The sequence below is a fragment of the Pituophis catenifer genome, unplaced genomic scaffold (genome assembly GCF_029215685.1).
Source record: "Pituophis catenifer annectens isolate HBS135680 unplaced genomic scaffold, rPitCat1.0.hap2 SCAF_1, whole genome shotgun sequence".
NCBI classification, from domain to species: Eukaryota; Metazoa; Chordata; class Lepidosauria; order Squamata; family Colubridae; genus Pituophis; species Pituophis catenifer.
In genome coordinates, this window is record NW_027256881.1 from 23,303,108 (window position 1) to 23,317,451 (window position 14,344).

The 14,344-nt window shown below is 41.5% G+C and overlaps 1 protein-coding gene across 2 annotated transcripts in view; it reads left to right on the top strand.

Moving 5' to 3' along the window:
* Positions 1-14,344, top strand: part of STMN4 (stathmin 4) — a 47,447-nt gene that overhangs the window by 15,326 nt on the left and 17,777 nt on the right. Inside the window, exon 1 of one of the 2 annotated variants that reach the window (XM_070946980.1) lies at positions 9,251-9,305. The exons of the other annotated variant lie outside the window; for it this stretch is intronic. The gene's annotated coding sequence lies outside the window, so the exon portion shown is untranslated. Of the gene's footprint in view, positions 1-9,250; positions 9,306-14,344 lie in introns of those variants that run through there. 2 annotated transcript variants of the gene reach the window in all.

Below are 14,344 nucleotides of genomic sequence, written 5' to 3' on the forward strand. Positions count from 1 at the left end.
TAAATCATCCCCACATACTGAGATTCAACCCACAGTCGGTATTTACTTGTCAGTCTTATAGTAGTTGTTTTGAGGTTTTCCTGGGATTTGGGTGGCTGGAATTTGTTCAAGCTGTTTCTCCTTTAAAAACTCAAGGTTTTTAAGAGATTAGTTTCCTAGGATAAAGTTAATTCTAAAAAAATGGGATGAAGGAAAATGAAAACAATAAAATGAAACAAAATGAAGCTTATTGATGATAATAACTAGGGGGATATAAAGGAGTAGAACAATAACCATCCCATAAAAACAATATTAAAAGAATGGAAGAGCAGAGAGAACTAAAGCAGCTGTATAGTTCCTGTGCTATCATGAAAAATGAAATAAATAATATAAACATTCCTCCTCCATGATATTATTTGGCACAAATATTGATTTGAAGGTAAGTTGTTAATACAACACAGTAAAAGCAAAATATGCTTAGTTGAATGGTACAACATGGAGGAGGTAAGGCAAAACTGTGATGTCCCTTTGATTGTTTAATGTAGTTTATGGATAAATTTAGAAATAATTATTGTGGCAACTATAGTGGGGAGTTGGTTGGGGATGCAAACATTTGTGTTCTTTTGTATGTAGTTTCAATTTGTTGCTGGAACATCCAAATGATTTACAGATAAATTACATGATGCAATGAAAATGGACCTGCAGCAAAAAATAAAATGTTGGTAAAATATTGACAAAAGATGAAAAAAAATGAGAAATATTAAGATGTGGGCAGAAAGATAGTAGGTAACGTGCTTAGTTGCAAGAAATGTTTGTTGGAAGGTGTCATTTTGTTATCTAAACTTATTGTTCATGCTTTAATCCTTGTTTTAAAAATGTAAATTTGTTTGATGCTGTAATTTGGAAAAAAAACCATATAAATCAATATTCTAATCCAATATGAAGGCCTTGACTTTTCACAACGAGCCTGCAAAAATACCTTTGGACAAAGGACTTTGACCAGGAAATCCCATTGTCTTGGGAGCCATACAGAAAAGCACCCATCCCACTCTTATTGAAGGTGAGGAAGAGACACTGATATCATCTCAACAGCTAATGTTTGCATAATACCGGTAGTGAGTCATATGATAGTGGCACTGGGTCGTTTCTCATTTTAAAGGCACCCTCCCCCAAACTCTTTTAATTCCTTCCAGCAAGAAATGATGTAATCAGTGCAGTATCCTCAACACTGCATTTACAGTCTGCCAGATCCAGAAAATACCCTAGCATCTCATTCTAGACAGTGGTGGGTTTCTACTGGTTTGCCCCAGTTTGGACAAATCGGTAGCCACGGGAGGCTCTGCCCACCCATCCGGATGTCATCACGGATGCTCTACGTATGCGCAGAAGGGCCATGCGCGAGCAAAGCAAGCACACGTATGCGCGCTCCCAGTTCCGAACTGGTAGCGAAGGTAAGTGGAACCCACTTCTGATTCTAGATCAGTTGTTACCGTATTTTTCGGACTATAAGACGCACCGGGTGTATAAGATGCACCAAGATTTCGAAGAGGTAAGTAAGAAAAAAAAGGTTTTGCCCCCCCCGGCCCCCAGAAGCACTCCTCAGGCCTCCCAAACCCTGTGCGTGCCCCATGTTTTGCAAAAATGGGCCCGTTTTTTGCAAAAACAGGCCTGTTTTTAGCAAAAATGGGACAAGCGAGGCAGGGCTTTGGGAGGCCAAAAATGGCTGTATTCGGTGTATAAGACACACCAACATTTCCACCCTCTTTTAGAAGGGGGAAAAATGTGTTTTATACTCTGAAAAATACAGTAATTCTCTTTGAAATAACCATTCGTATGAAAGCAACCAAGGTATAAAAATGTGATTTGCTGTCCAGTATCTTAAAGAAAGCATACGATTCTATATCAATCAGTTGCAAAAAATAACAATAAGAATCTAAGAGGGTTTTTCAATGAGCACTTAGAGGATTTCTCCATTGGTGAGTTGAAATGCTATCCACCCAATTTTGTGTTGGCAGGTAACTGGATTGGCATAAAAATGGTGCTTCCTGCCATTGATCCCTATTCTGTCTCTATCGTATCTATTCCAAATCACTGCCAGTCCCCTAGCTCCCTTCCAAGTAGTGGCATCCACAGAGACGAGTTAAAGTCAGGATTTGCATCATGACTCTTTCCCTCTCTCAGCCCTTTGAGGTAGTCTAGACAAGAAGCACCAACCATGAGTACTAACACTACCTTTATTGTAATCTTGCAGCAATAATCTTGCAACTCTGAAAGTATCTCTTCCCTCCCTTACTTTGACTCTCCTGAAAACAAAGGAGGGTCACTTCTGAGATGCTTTCTTCACTCCCAACCCTCTTTCAGACTCAAATTTTGCTTATTAGACCAGTGTCCCCCAATCTTTTGAGCACCGGGGACTGGTTCCGTGGAGAGAGGCTTTTTTGTGGACTAGAAGGGGTGTGGTTTCGCATGTTGCCTGCATCCCACGGATGGGGCTTCGGCATGATTTCTGCCATGCTGTGGCCTGGTGCCGGTCCACGGACTGGGGGTTGGGGACCCCTGCATTAGACCATTAGCAATGCGAGGTCTCTTCTTCCTCTCTCCCAAGGTCTTTCCCACATACCATTACATCATCTGCTAACTTGCCGAACAGGGCCACCCTTAACACTGCAGTAATAGGTGAACAACTTAACAAATTTTACCCATCTCGAGACTGCCTTGAATGTTAGAATAAGAGGAGAAATGCTACTTTAACACAGGTGTGGTTAAGGATGATTTATAATTTGTCTTATTTGTGGGATAGAGTTGAGGGAACTATGGGACTACCACAAAGACAAAGATATTTCCAGGGAATCTGAATGTTGTGGTTAAACGCATGCAAGGAAAGGTCTGAAAAGTTATTAGCCAAAAGATCTTGGCAGTATTCCATTATTTCCTTCCTATCGGCTTTTCTGCATCAGGAACAGCACAGCAAAAGATGGGTGGAGACAGAAGGTTTTAAAAGAAAGACAACATAATAAGGATTCTGTATAGGAGGGTTTGGCAGCGGCTAGCAGGCTGGGTCAACCTCAGCCTGGCAGCTCAACGTCCCAACTTTCCAAGGCTGGTTTTTCATCTTTTTCTCATCCTCTTCTTCCTCTTCTTCTCAGTTTTTAGCTGCCATGATGCATCAAGTTACACAATCTGGATCTTTTGGCAGAACATTTGTGAAAAGAAGATAATCTATTAAGGGAAAGGACTTCTGTTCCTAATGTCTAGTTTCTAGCTGTAGGAGGGCTATTCAGTTATATAATGTACAATGTCAAGATGATACGTTCAGCACAGAGAGGATGAATTCACACTTTACAGTACACTTACAGTCTGCTTAGCTCTGACTTAGCTAAGCCCAGGCAGTTTTGATGCATTCAGTAAAACATCCTTAAAAAACCATGGCTTAAAGTGATGTAATGTGGTTGACCATATACTCCTGAAAGAGAGTTGATTATTTTATAAAATGACATTCAAGTGGGGAGCCATTCAAAGTGGAACTACTAGGCTAAAATCAGTGGTGGGATTCAAGTAATTTAACAACCGGTTCTCTGTCCTAATGATTTCTTTCAACAACCAGTTTGCCAAACTGCTCAGAAAGTTAACAACTGGTTCTCCCGAAGTGCTGCGAACTGACTGAATCCCACCACTGGCTAAAATCCTTATAACTGGATAAATAAAATTTTTCCTTTTGAACAAATATTGCCCTTTGTCTGGATTTATTGCTGATCAGCTGACAGCACTGAAGGAGCTAAAGGTGATATCCACTGAAGCTACCATGCATTTGACCTTCACAACAAATATGTCCTGTGAAGTAGGCTGGACTAGACAGAGAGATCAGACCAAAGTCATCCAGCAAGCACTATACAGGTAGTGTCAACCCCGAAGCTCTTCTGGCTGTGAAGTTTTTTTTTTCCTTTTCTATAGTTTTCTATTAGGGATTCTTTCACGTGGCTTTGGGCTTGACAAAGCTTGGAGCCGAAGGTGGGGGGGGGATGGGGATTTGTAACTAAAACAAACTACTTCATTCTTGGGTCAAGGACATTCCAACTGCTGGCTAGCTGGAGGCGGAGGAAGGAGTTGCCAGGTAACCAGCCAGTGCCCGGATTGGACAATGTGATTTATTGTTTTGGAAGAAAGTGAAACTTTCAGTTTTATTGAGGTGGAAAGCCCGGGAAAATTCAGAGTTGGCTTTCCACCAGTTAATGCCAAGATGATGTCTCCTAAATAAAAACTGTTCTTTGAGAATCTGCCTTGGAGTTCTGTTTTGAAATGGGGTCATCACTTGGAATCCTGACAGGTAGTCCACGATTTACAACAGTTTGTTTAGTGACCATTCAAAAGTTACAACGGCATTGAAAAATGTGACTTATGACTGTTTTTCAGAGTTATGACCTTTGCAGCATCCCCATGATCATGTGATCAAAATTCAGATGCTTGGCAACAGGTTCATACTTATGACCATAGCTGTGTCCCAGGGTCATGTGACTACCTTTTGCGAACTTCTGACAAGCAAAGTCAATGGGGAAGCTAGATTCACTTAATAACCAGGTTACTAATTTATCAATTGAAGTGGTTTACTTAACAACTGTGGCAAGAAAGGTCGTAAAATTGGGCAAACCTCACAAATGTTTTACTTAGCAACAGAAATTTTGGGCTCAATTGTGATCATAAGTCAAGGACTGCCTATCATTGAGTGAGGATTTGCCTTGGACTTTGCCTTGCCCCAGACTCATTAACATTTTAACCATTAAGCCTCCTGATCTCTCTGAGTTGTAGCACTCATATTGAGTTGCAATAACAAGATAGAGTTTTTCCTGGCTCCCATAGATCATGGGACAGAATCAAGTTTCCACACTGCTTAAGACTGAAAAGAAGAAAAAATAAGCAATGATTAGTAGAGTTACAATTAAGCACAGATGTTCCAGCTGGGCTTGCAGAACATTTTAGAATTGGCTAAAATGGAATTGGGCAATTTGTGTACTTTTTGTGAATTAGATAATTACATTAAGATGGAGTGTGGTTGATTTCTTTTGTCATAGCAGGGAATGTGAACAGAACAATTGTGTTTAACTCAAAGAGTTTAGCTTTCAATTTGTTTCTGAATCAAGTGCTTAAGTTGGAGTCTAAGCCTGAGCATTGCCTACATCCTTGTCAGTGTTAACAATGCCATGGAATGATTATCTTCAGCGTAGCTTTTCAATACAGGCTGATATCAGAACAACTTCACAAAATGTTCTTAATGATCAGAAATGTTTTGATGAACAGACAGATATATTGGCAGTGCAGCTGCTCTAGAGAGATAATAAAAAAACCCACAAATGGCTCCCCATTTGGTGTTATGTATTGAATCTTGTATAAAGACCTGGGGGGGGGGGAAAAGGGATGCATAGTGTATCCTTGTGTGTAAAATAGGGGTAGCTATGGTAGCTAAAGACTACATGAACTTTGCTAGATGATTAGATCCATCTAGTTCATTGCTCGATTTCCAGAAACAGCCCTTTAAATAGTTTTGAGAAGTTAAATAGAGCATGAAAGGAAGTAATCTTCCTCTACGTTTTTAATCTGGTCCTCTGCCTTTGAACATGAACATTCCAATTATTCTGGAAGGCAATCTTGACCTGGTAAGCTAAGAAGGGAAAAATGAGTGAGGTCAAAGAGGAATTGGAATTTAAACAGCATATGTTTCTGTCCAAATCTCACAAAAGTTCTCAAAGATCTTACAGAGAACCTCTGAATCACTGACTAGATGGCTGGAGTTGCTGAAGTCAAAACAAAACTGTTGGTAATAAATTTCCCATAAATAATTTTTTTCTTCCATTCAATTATGTTCAGTTCTTGGAGACTACCTGGACAATTTTCCCTACAATTTTCTTGGCAAAAATTTTCAGAGGTGGTTAGGCATTGCCTCCTTCTTAGGGCTGAGAGAAAGTGACTGGCCCTGTGATGACCTGGGGCATGGCACAGCACAAGGCAACACACTCAGCTGACAGTTCAAACTGCCCCTATATTGCTCAAAATGTTCCCCAAACACTCCCACGTTTCTAGCAAGTCCCAGAGCAAAGTGATCACACCCACCCATCCACCCACCTACCCACCCACACAAACACACCTCCAGCAGCCTCTGGCTGCATGTAATCCAGCACAACACTGTGAGCACAACAGCTGCAAACAAGAAATCCAGCAGGGCAAGGGAATAAGTCAATTAGTCCAGGAAGCAAAGGAACAAGTCAATTAATCCAGGAAGCAAAGGAACAAAGCAAGATGTCCAGGAAACGTCCAACATCGGTAACAGCACACAACACTCTATGAATTCAGTGTTTGTTCCCGACAAATGCCCCTCCCCACAGCATCTCCTTAAGTCTCAGTCCCCAAGTGTGCCTTGTGGAGAGAGGAGGGGTGGTCTCCTGCCAAATAGTTGGGTCAGCCTGTGCTGTTCCGACCTTCTCCACTCTCCGTGTTCGAGGATCAGGAGGAGGTGGTCGTTGCTCATCGCCTGGGCTCTGACTCTCATGTTCACTGCTTAGCCTCTCTTGGTCATCCTGCCCCCATCCCTCCCTCCCTTCCATCCATCCCAATCCTGAAAGGCCCTGGCCTGACTTGGTCTGCTCCTCCCCATATTCCTCTGAAGCCAACAAAGCCACGCCCTTGATCTCCATGGGTTCCAGTTCTGGCTCGTCTTCCTCCACAGATTCAGGCGCCAACACGGGCATGACAGGCCCAAGATCACCCAGCTGGCTTTGTGCCTAAGGTGGGACTAGAATTAGCAGTTTCCCAGTTTCTAGCCTGATACCTTAACCACAACACCAAACTGGCTGTTATGAATAAGGTATTCTGCAATATATTGCCTCTATTCATTGAAGCTGAAGACACCAGCCTGAAGATGACGAGTGGAACCTCGTCGAAACGTCGCCAAGATACTCTCAATCTTACACGGGAAAAGACCCGAATACACCAAAACTTGCACACACACACACACACACACACACACACACACACACACACACACACATATACACACATATACACACACATATATACATACATTTAACAATAAAAGCCATTTTTTTCTGAGATTGACTGACAAATACTATGTTTTCAGAATTTTGACATTTTGTACCAGTGCCCTGTATTTTACACAATTATGCTTAAGTTCTTAAACAATAAGAACTAACAAAAACCGTGAATATCCCCCCAGTATCTCTTTCATATAATGGTATTGGTCGCAATTGTGGAATGTGGGACCAGGATGGGATAATGTACTAATTCTTGCTGTCCTTAATCTTTCAGCAGCTTTTAATGCCATCAACTATGCTATCCGTCTGGATCAATTCTGGGGCTTAGGAGAACAGTATTATGCTGATTCTTTTCCTTCCTCTGGGCTCCATTAAGGTCAGTGTTGGATGAAGGCAGCTAGATCTGTTTCACAGGCTCTCTTATGTGAGATGCCTCGGGGTTTAACTTTCCCCACTTACGTTTAGCATCTATATGAAATTAGTGATGAGATGTTATTCCCAGCTGTATATTCTGTCCCATTTGACCAAGTGATGGTGTGGAAGCTCAGTGTGTGAAGAATATGGGATCCTGGATGGGGAAGAACAGGTTTCACCTCAGCTCTAGCAAGGTGGAGTGACTTTGGATGTTAGAACTTCCTGGAATTTTTCCACCCTTAGCTCTGGATAGTGTTGCACTACCCCAGACAACATTGGTGTCCAATTTGTGGGTCCTTCTGGATTCAAAGCTCTTGTCCTTTGCATAATTTCATTCTGTATACCAATTGTGCCCCTTCTTGGAGCAGGAGCCAATGTGCTCCATCATTCGTGTTTGGTCACCTCCCAAATGGATTATTACACTGCACTCTACATGGGGCTGTTCTTGAAGAACATCCAGAACCTTCATTTGCTCCAGAATCCAGTGACACAGACAATTATGGGGCTATCTCACTTTGCCCTTGTTTCTACTTTTGCTCCATGTTCTGCACTGGATGAGATTCAAATGACCGATTGATCCAGCCCTACATAGCATGAGACCAGAGTATCTGAGGGACCATCTTACTCCCATGGCTTCTACTCTTCCCATTAAGCTGGGCTGGAGGTGCATGCATTGAGTTTCATCTATTAGTGATTATCATCTAACGGGACCCAGGAGGTGTACCTTTTCTGTAGCTGCTCCTGCTGTCTGGAACACCATATCACCTGAAGTTCACCTGGCCCTAACTCAGCTCATCTTCTGAAAAACCGAAGACTTGCTGGAACAGTGTTTTTTATTTCTTTAATATATTTTGTATTTTTATTATTTTTTAGTTCCTGTTAGCTGTCTGGAGTCACATTGATGAGTTGGGCAGTCATATAAATTGATGTACGTAAAAAATAAATAACCATATTTAGCAGGTATGCAAATCATGTTACAGAAACTCATATACTGTATGTAGCAATTCTGACAAATGCTCTTAAAATAGATCTGCTGTGGAGCTGTGATTACTGAGATGTCCTTCACCCAGAATTTCCTATGCTCTCATCCTGCAATACATATAATGTTACATACTAGGGCTGGGTGGGTTCAGCCTTTAATCAAAAAAATTAAAAGCCAAACTCAGATTAATTTATTATGGCTGATTTGGTTTGGCTCATACAACTTGATAAGACAAAGGATGGATTTCCACAAGATGCTGAATAATGAATTACCCAAGCCCATTTTAGTTTAATATAGCAACTGGGGTGAACTCAGTCATTAAATGCATTTAAAAAAAATCTCCACTCCCACTTCAGCCAACTTCCCCCTAAATTGTAAAATAAAATTCATTTTTTTTCTCCAAACATCCAAACAGTCTTGATTTTGTAGAGATTCTTCCTGGATAAAGATGTAGAAATGCAAATTTCTGGTCCAAGCTTTACTCCCCCTCCCTTGTAATTAGCTTGGATAACAATAGCTAGGTTGCCATAGAGGATGGAGGCTTGTCTTGACAGCTGTGGTGTGGGTGGCTTAGATTTCCTATGATGCATCCTTTTGAAGGAGGGCTACTGCGTTTCCTTCTTCATCTGAAGAAAATCACATCTTTTGTGTGACATCATCCTTAACCCACCTGGCTCATCAAGAGATTACTCAGGCAATTCCTTCTTCCCAAGAAGATGCTGCCCAATCAGCTGCCTCATTACCTTAGCCAATCAGTTGGCTCAGAGATGATGTCATGGTGTGAACTTGGCAGCCTGGTGGATGCTAAGTGGATCTTTTAGCATCACTCCCTGAACAGAAGCAAACGAGAAGCTGGGAGCGGCTGAACCAAGCATTGGACTTAAAAAAAGGTAAGTACAGCAGGATTAAGAAAGGGTTCCATTAGGAACTGGGGCTGGGCAGATGGAGGAAAGAATAAATTTTTTACCAAGTGTAGAAATGCTGTCTTGAGAGCTGGATTTTCCAAATGAGAATGTTAATAAGAGACTAGGTATAGACAAGACTGTGATGGGCAGGATACATGAATATTACTCTTGGCTTTTGGAAAACATCACTTAAGACTCTGGTTTCTTCTGGTCTTCCCATCCCATTCAGATCTTCAATTGCCTTTGCATATCTTACATAATAATGTCTGTTTTAGTACTTTCATAAACACATTCTGTCTCTGTCTCTTGCTTTCCTTTTATCGGTGACCTCATTCTTCCAACTCTGAATATTTAGTACTGTTTTCTTTTTCTTTCTGTGCTGACACTGAATATGTCATCAAAACAGATTTATTTTCTTTTTTCTCCCTTGTCTTCAAAGTCCCTTGTCCTTCCCCTTCCTTCTTAATACTTCCTTGTTTTATATCATTGCATTTCTAACAATCTCCATACCAAGAAATAGCTGCTTCCTATTACTTGTAATTTGTGTAATACATTTCACATAACTTGTTTAGTGTCTTGTGATGCAATATAAAATCTGAAGCCCTTGGGATGTTGGGCTGTGAGAGATCAGTAATTTTAGATCAGCGACATTGTGGAAAACAGCTCCCAGACCGTAACAAGTAAAGTCTGGTGACATCTTAAAGACAAACATTTATATGACAGCAGCTTTCATGAAATAGAGTTCATTTAGAGACAATGCCCCCATTCTCTGTGAGGTTATATTTTAATCTTAAATGCCACAAGTTTTCCTCAAAAGGAGAACATGGGTATTATCACAGGGACAAATAAGAGTTGCTTTGGAGATCTTTTGCATCTAGCCATTTTTGCTCTGGATGGAGGCACTTTTTTGGGGGGGGGCAGTGGATAGTTACAGAACATTTCTTTCTTCCTCTTCGCAGCTGTTTCTTCTCTTGCAAATTTGCAACGAACTCACCATGATCCAGACAAACTAACAATGGGCAAGGCTGCTTTTATGGCAGAATGCTTTCAGGGGGCAGGAAAGAATAGCCAAGTTAATTGGATGTGGAATTCAGGTTTCTGAAACATCCTGGCTTTCTCTCTTTATTATTTTTATGTTGATAGAAAGTTTCTTGTCTTCAACCTGGGCTACTTATTGCTGAAACTTGAGAAACCAGAGGAGGAATGGCTGCATAAATTTCCTGTGGTCAAAGGGAGGGTCAGTTTAGTAGTTTTCTAAGCCTGTTCTTACCCAGCAAATCCAATATTAATTTCACCCCGCCCCCCTGAAAGAAAAGCATTTGGACTTCTTTGTGTCTAAAAAAACAACAACCATTTTTTTAAAAGTAGGAATGGTCAAATTTGGTTTTGTTGGTAGACAACCTAGCGGATTTTTTCCCCAAAGGGAGAATTGTGGAGTTTTTATAGTCTTCTAATATCGGTACAAAGTTAGCACTATTAATTTGGAAATGCTCTTTCTGTGCATTTCCTTCGGCTAAATGTTAATATTTATTGGCTGAATCTTTCTATAGCAATTGTTTTAGTTTTTTTCTCTGCCTACTGCCCCCAATCCCAAAAAATACCTCCAACTGCCTACGGACATCCTCAGACTATTCCAAAGCCTTTTGATTCCATTTCTGGCTGGAACTTTCCCAATTCATGACATGATCCCTTTTTCACCCCAGATTTCACTGATGCCGATCAGCCCACTTCTATTTTATGCTTTTCATATCTTGAAGTTGCTCTGATTTAGGATAAAAGATGAGAGGGCATCAGAGCTTAATATCAGTCAACTGTCAGAGGGGTTTTCTTCCCGAGGACTCTGTTTTAATCATCATCAGACAACCTTGGCAAATGTGAAGCATTACAATGATAAACCCTGGGATCATGTGCAGAGTGCTTTCCAAATAGCTCGAGGGCAGAAAAGAATGATTGGAAATGACAAGTGCACACATGGGATGCTTTGATTGGTATAGGTTTCCCAACAAGTCACATGTTATCAAATGCAGGTGGACTGCAAATGTAACCTTTCCTGCCTGCACTGAAATTCCTCCCATGTAGGTAAAAGCAATAAAATCAGATTTCTGTGGCATGAGGTAAGTAAGCATAACATGTTCAACAGCACCAACCCTTTGCTCTCTTCCCCTTTCCTTTATATTTTCAGATAATGTCTTTGCTACAGGTAACCTCATGGCAGGAGAGCCATCTTCCTTCCATCACTGCTTCCTTCCTTTTGATTTCATTGGTGGTATCCAAAGGAAGGCCAGCCCTCCATCTTTTCTCCCTCCTAGTCAGTTCTTCAAATGCCGAACAAAAACTGCAATTATTTGTCAGGGGTGGGCAGTGTCTTACCTGGAAAAGGGAGAGGTGCCAAGTTATTGGTAAAAATAGAAACAGAAATGTTTAAAGGAGAGAAAACAGACATTCATACCTGTGTGATGAGCCTGTGGTATATATTAGTAATGGTGGATTTTATTTTATATTTTTAGAAAAATAGGAATCAGCATGTGAGCTTTTTTCTCTCTCTCTTTCTCTCCCACATCTGGAGATGAAGGCTGAGAGGCCTCTCCCACTTCCATGGCATTTATCTTAAATGGGTGTGGGATGGAATAGTTACTGAAGGGGGAGCAACAGCTGTTTTCTCTTTAAATTTTTTAAAATCACTTTTGTGTGGAAATCGATTCGCTTCTTTATTACCTAACCCTGCGGTCCAGCCACCACAGCTCTTGAGAAGGTTCGTACAACCACCAAATGAAAGAACAAAGTCAAAGATAAAAGAAAAGGCACAGAGCAAAATCAAAATAAAGACAAAGTAAAGGGAAATATTTCAGTGAAGGGAATAGCAGCATAAAGATCTAAAAAGTACGAATGCAAGGTTGTTGGGTTAAAAAAAGAAAGAAATTTAAAAGATCACGAAAGGGAAGAAATATATAGGATTTATATATATGACATTAAAAATGTCACAGCGGAGATAGCAGGGTCCTTCTGGGTTATGTCTCTGTGTTTGGAAATATATGAGCACTTAGTTTCAGGAGAGTGAAAGGTGTCCGATAGTTAATGAAATAAGCCCATTTTGTACAGATGCAAAATGTCTGTAAGTTCTCCAGCTTGTCCTTTTTGGACAAGGCTGCAGTGTCAGGTCCTTATCGTGCCCTCCTCTTTCTCCTCCTCCCTGCCTGCTTTCAGCTGCTGTGAGCTCATCCCACATTATACAGTACAGGGCTGTGGCTTCCGCCTCCCTCCCTCCCTTATCGACCAAAGCACCACAGCATGCCTGGTGGAGCCATTGGTAAGACAGCAGCATTTCAAAAGCCTAGGGCTCACTCTGTGGGTTCGCCTCCCAGCCAGCCCCACACCTCCCAAGCCGGCTTTTTGATCCAAAGCTCTTTCCCAGGAACAAAAGCACGGGGGCTTAGCAATAAAGGGATAGTGATGAAGAGAGACTGGGGGCAGATCGCAGCCAGTCCCCAGAGCTGCCGGTGAAAACGCTGAGCGCATGATCTCCTAACAAAGGAAAGAAGAGCCATGGATCTTGGGGACTGAATCATGTCTGCTAATAGGTCTTGAATGAAAAGGAAGGAAGGGGGCTGCTGCGATGACCCCATTTGTAGAAACAGGGATTTCCTTTACATGAAGGAAGAAGAGGTTTTTGAGGCTAGAAGGAGGTGGGGACAGAGACAGAGAGGCTTGGGATGCTGTCAGAGGAATGAAGTTTTGCATGAAGAACATGTCTTCCAAGCGGAGCAGCAGGAATTTTTCTGAGGTGGTGTGCAAACTCCACTTTTTTCACCTGGAGGAATCCCCAGTCAAATTCTAGAGGCTTAAGATTTAGCAAGAGGACTTTTGGGTGTTGTAATTCAAGCAGGTAAAAACAAAACAAACAAAAAAAAACATTTTTAAACTAGCATGAATCCTAAGAGGCACCCTTGTCTTTCTCAGTGTCATGGCCCACTCCTGGGAAGTTATCATGGGGAGAGGGGAGGAAGCAATTTGGAACATGTGCTTCCTTTCGCAAGAGCAATCCTCATTGGTTTTGGGAAATAAATACAGCATTGTTCCTATACTCAGGTCTAAAACTGACTTACACAATGTTTTTTGGGAGCAAGCAAGCAGTCCTGGAAATGCCCCCCCCGGCCCACTCCGGTTTAGCAAATTTGAGTTTTTGAATTGATGAGCTAAAATCTAACTACCTTTTTTGGATCTCTACTTCTGTACTCCATCATTCTTTTGTACTTACCTGCTGCAAATATTCTGTCCTCAACGACAGTAGCCCCCAACGTTTTGGGCATCAGGGGCCGTTTCCATGGAGAGAGGTTTTTCCGTGGAACGGAGGGGGCGTGGTTTCACATGCTGCCCTGCATCCCATGGATTTCGTGTGGCCCCGTTTCTGGCATGCCACCGACCAGAGGTTGGGGACCCCTGCTCAATGAGACTTAGCTGAGAATTCCAGGCAAATGGAATTCTTTCACAAATGGGATTCTAAAGATTTTTTTTTTTTGAAAGACTGAGAATTACATATCTTCTAATGGTTGAGAAAAAGCCATCTAATAATAAGTAATGGTAAGTTTTTATTGTAGTTCTAGTTTTATTGTAGTTTTATTGTAGCCTTGTAGTTCAAAGCCCTTGTAGTTCAAAGTCCAATTTATGTGTTGCTTATAGAAATGGATTAAGAGTTCATTTTCCAACCTACACTCACTGTAAACTGGAAAGCTTCATCTTCACTGCTGCATCCTATTGCGTCTTGTAATTAGTGGGATGATCCTTATGGTTTCACAAAATCTGGGTCAAATCAAATGAACAAAGAATGAACGTATGGAACACTGCTTTTTTCCAGAGTTTCTTGTAGCAGCATCTGGAAGTATCCATGCATATACGATCAAACTAGTCATTGCTGGAAGCAGGGCATTAGTCTATATCAGGGGTGTCAAACTCAAGGCCCAGGGGCCGGATCTGGCCCACAGGGTGCTTCAATCTGGCCTGCGGGGCCACCCTAGAAACAGCAAAGG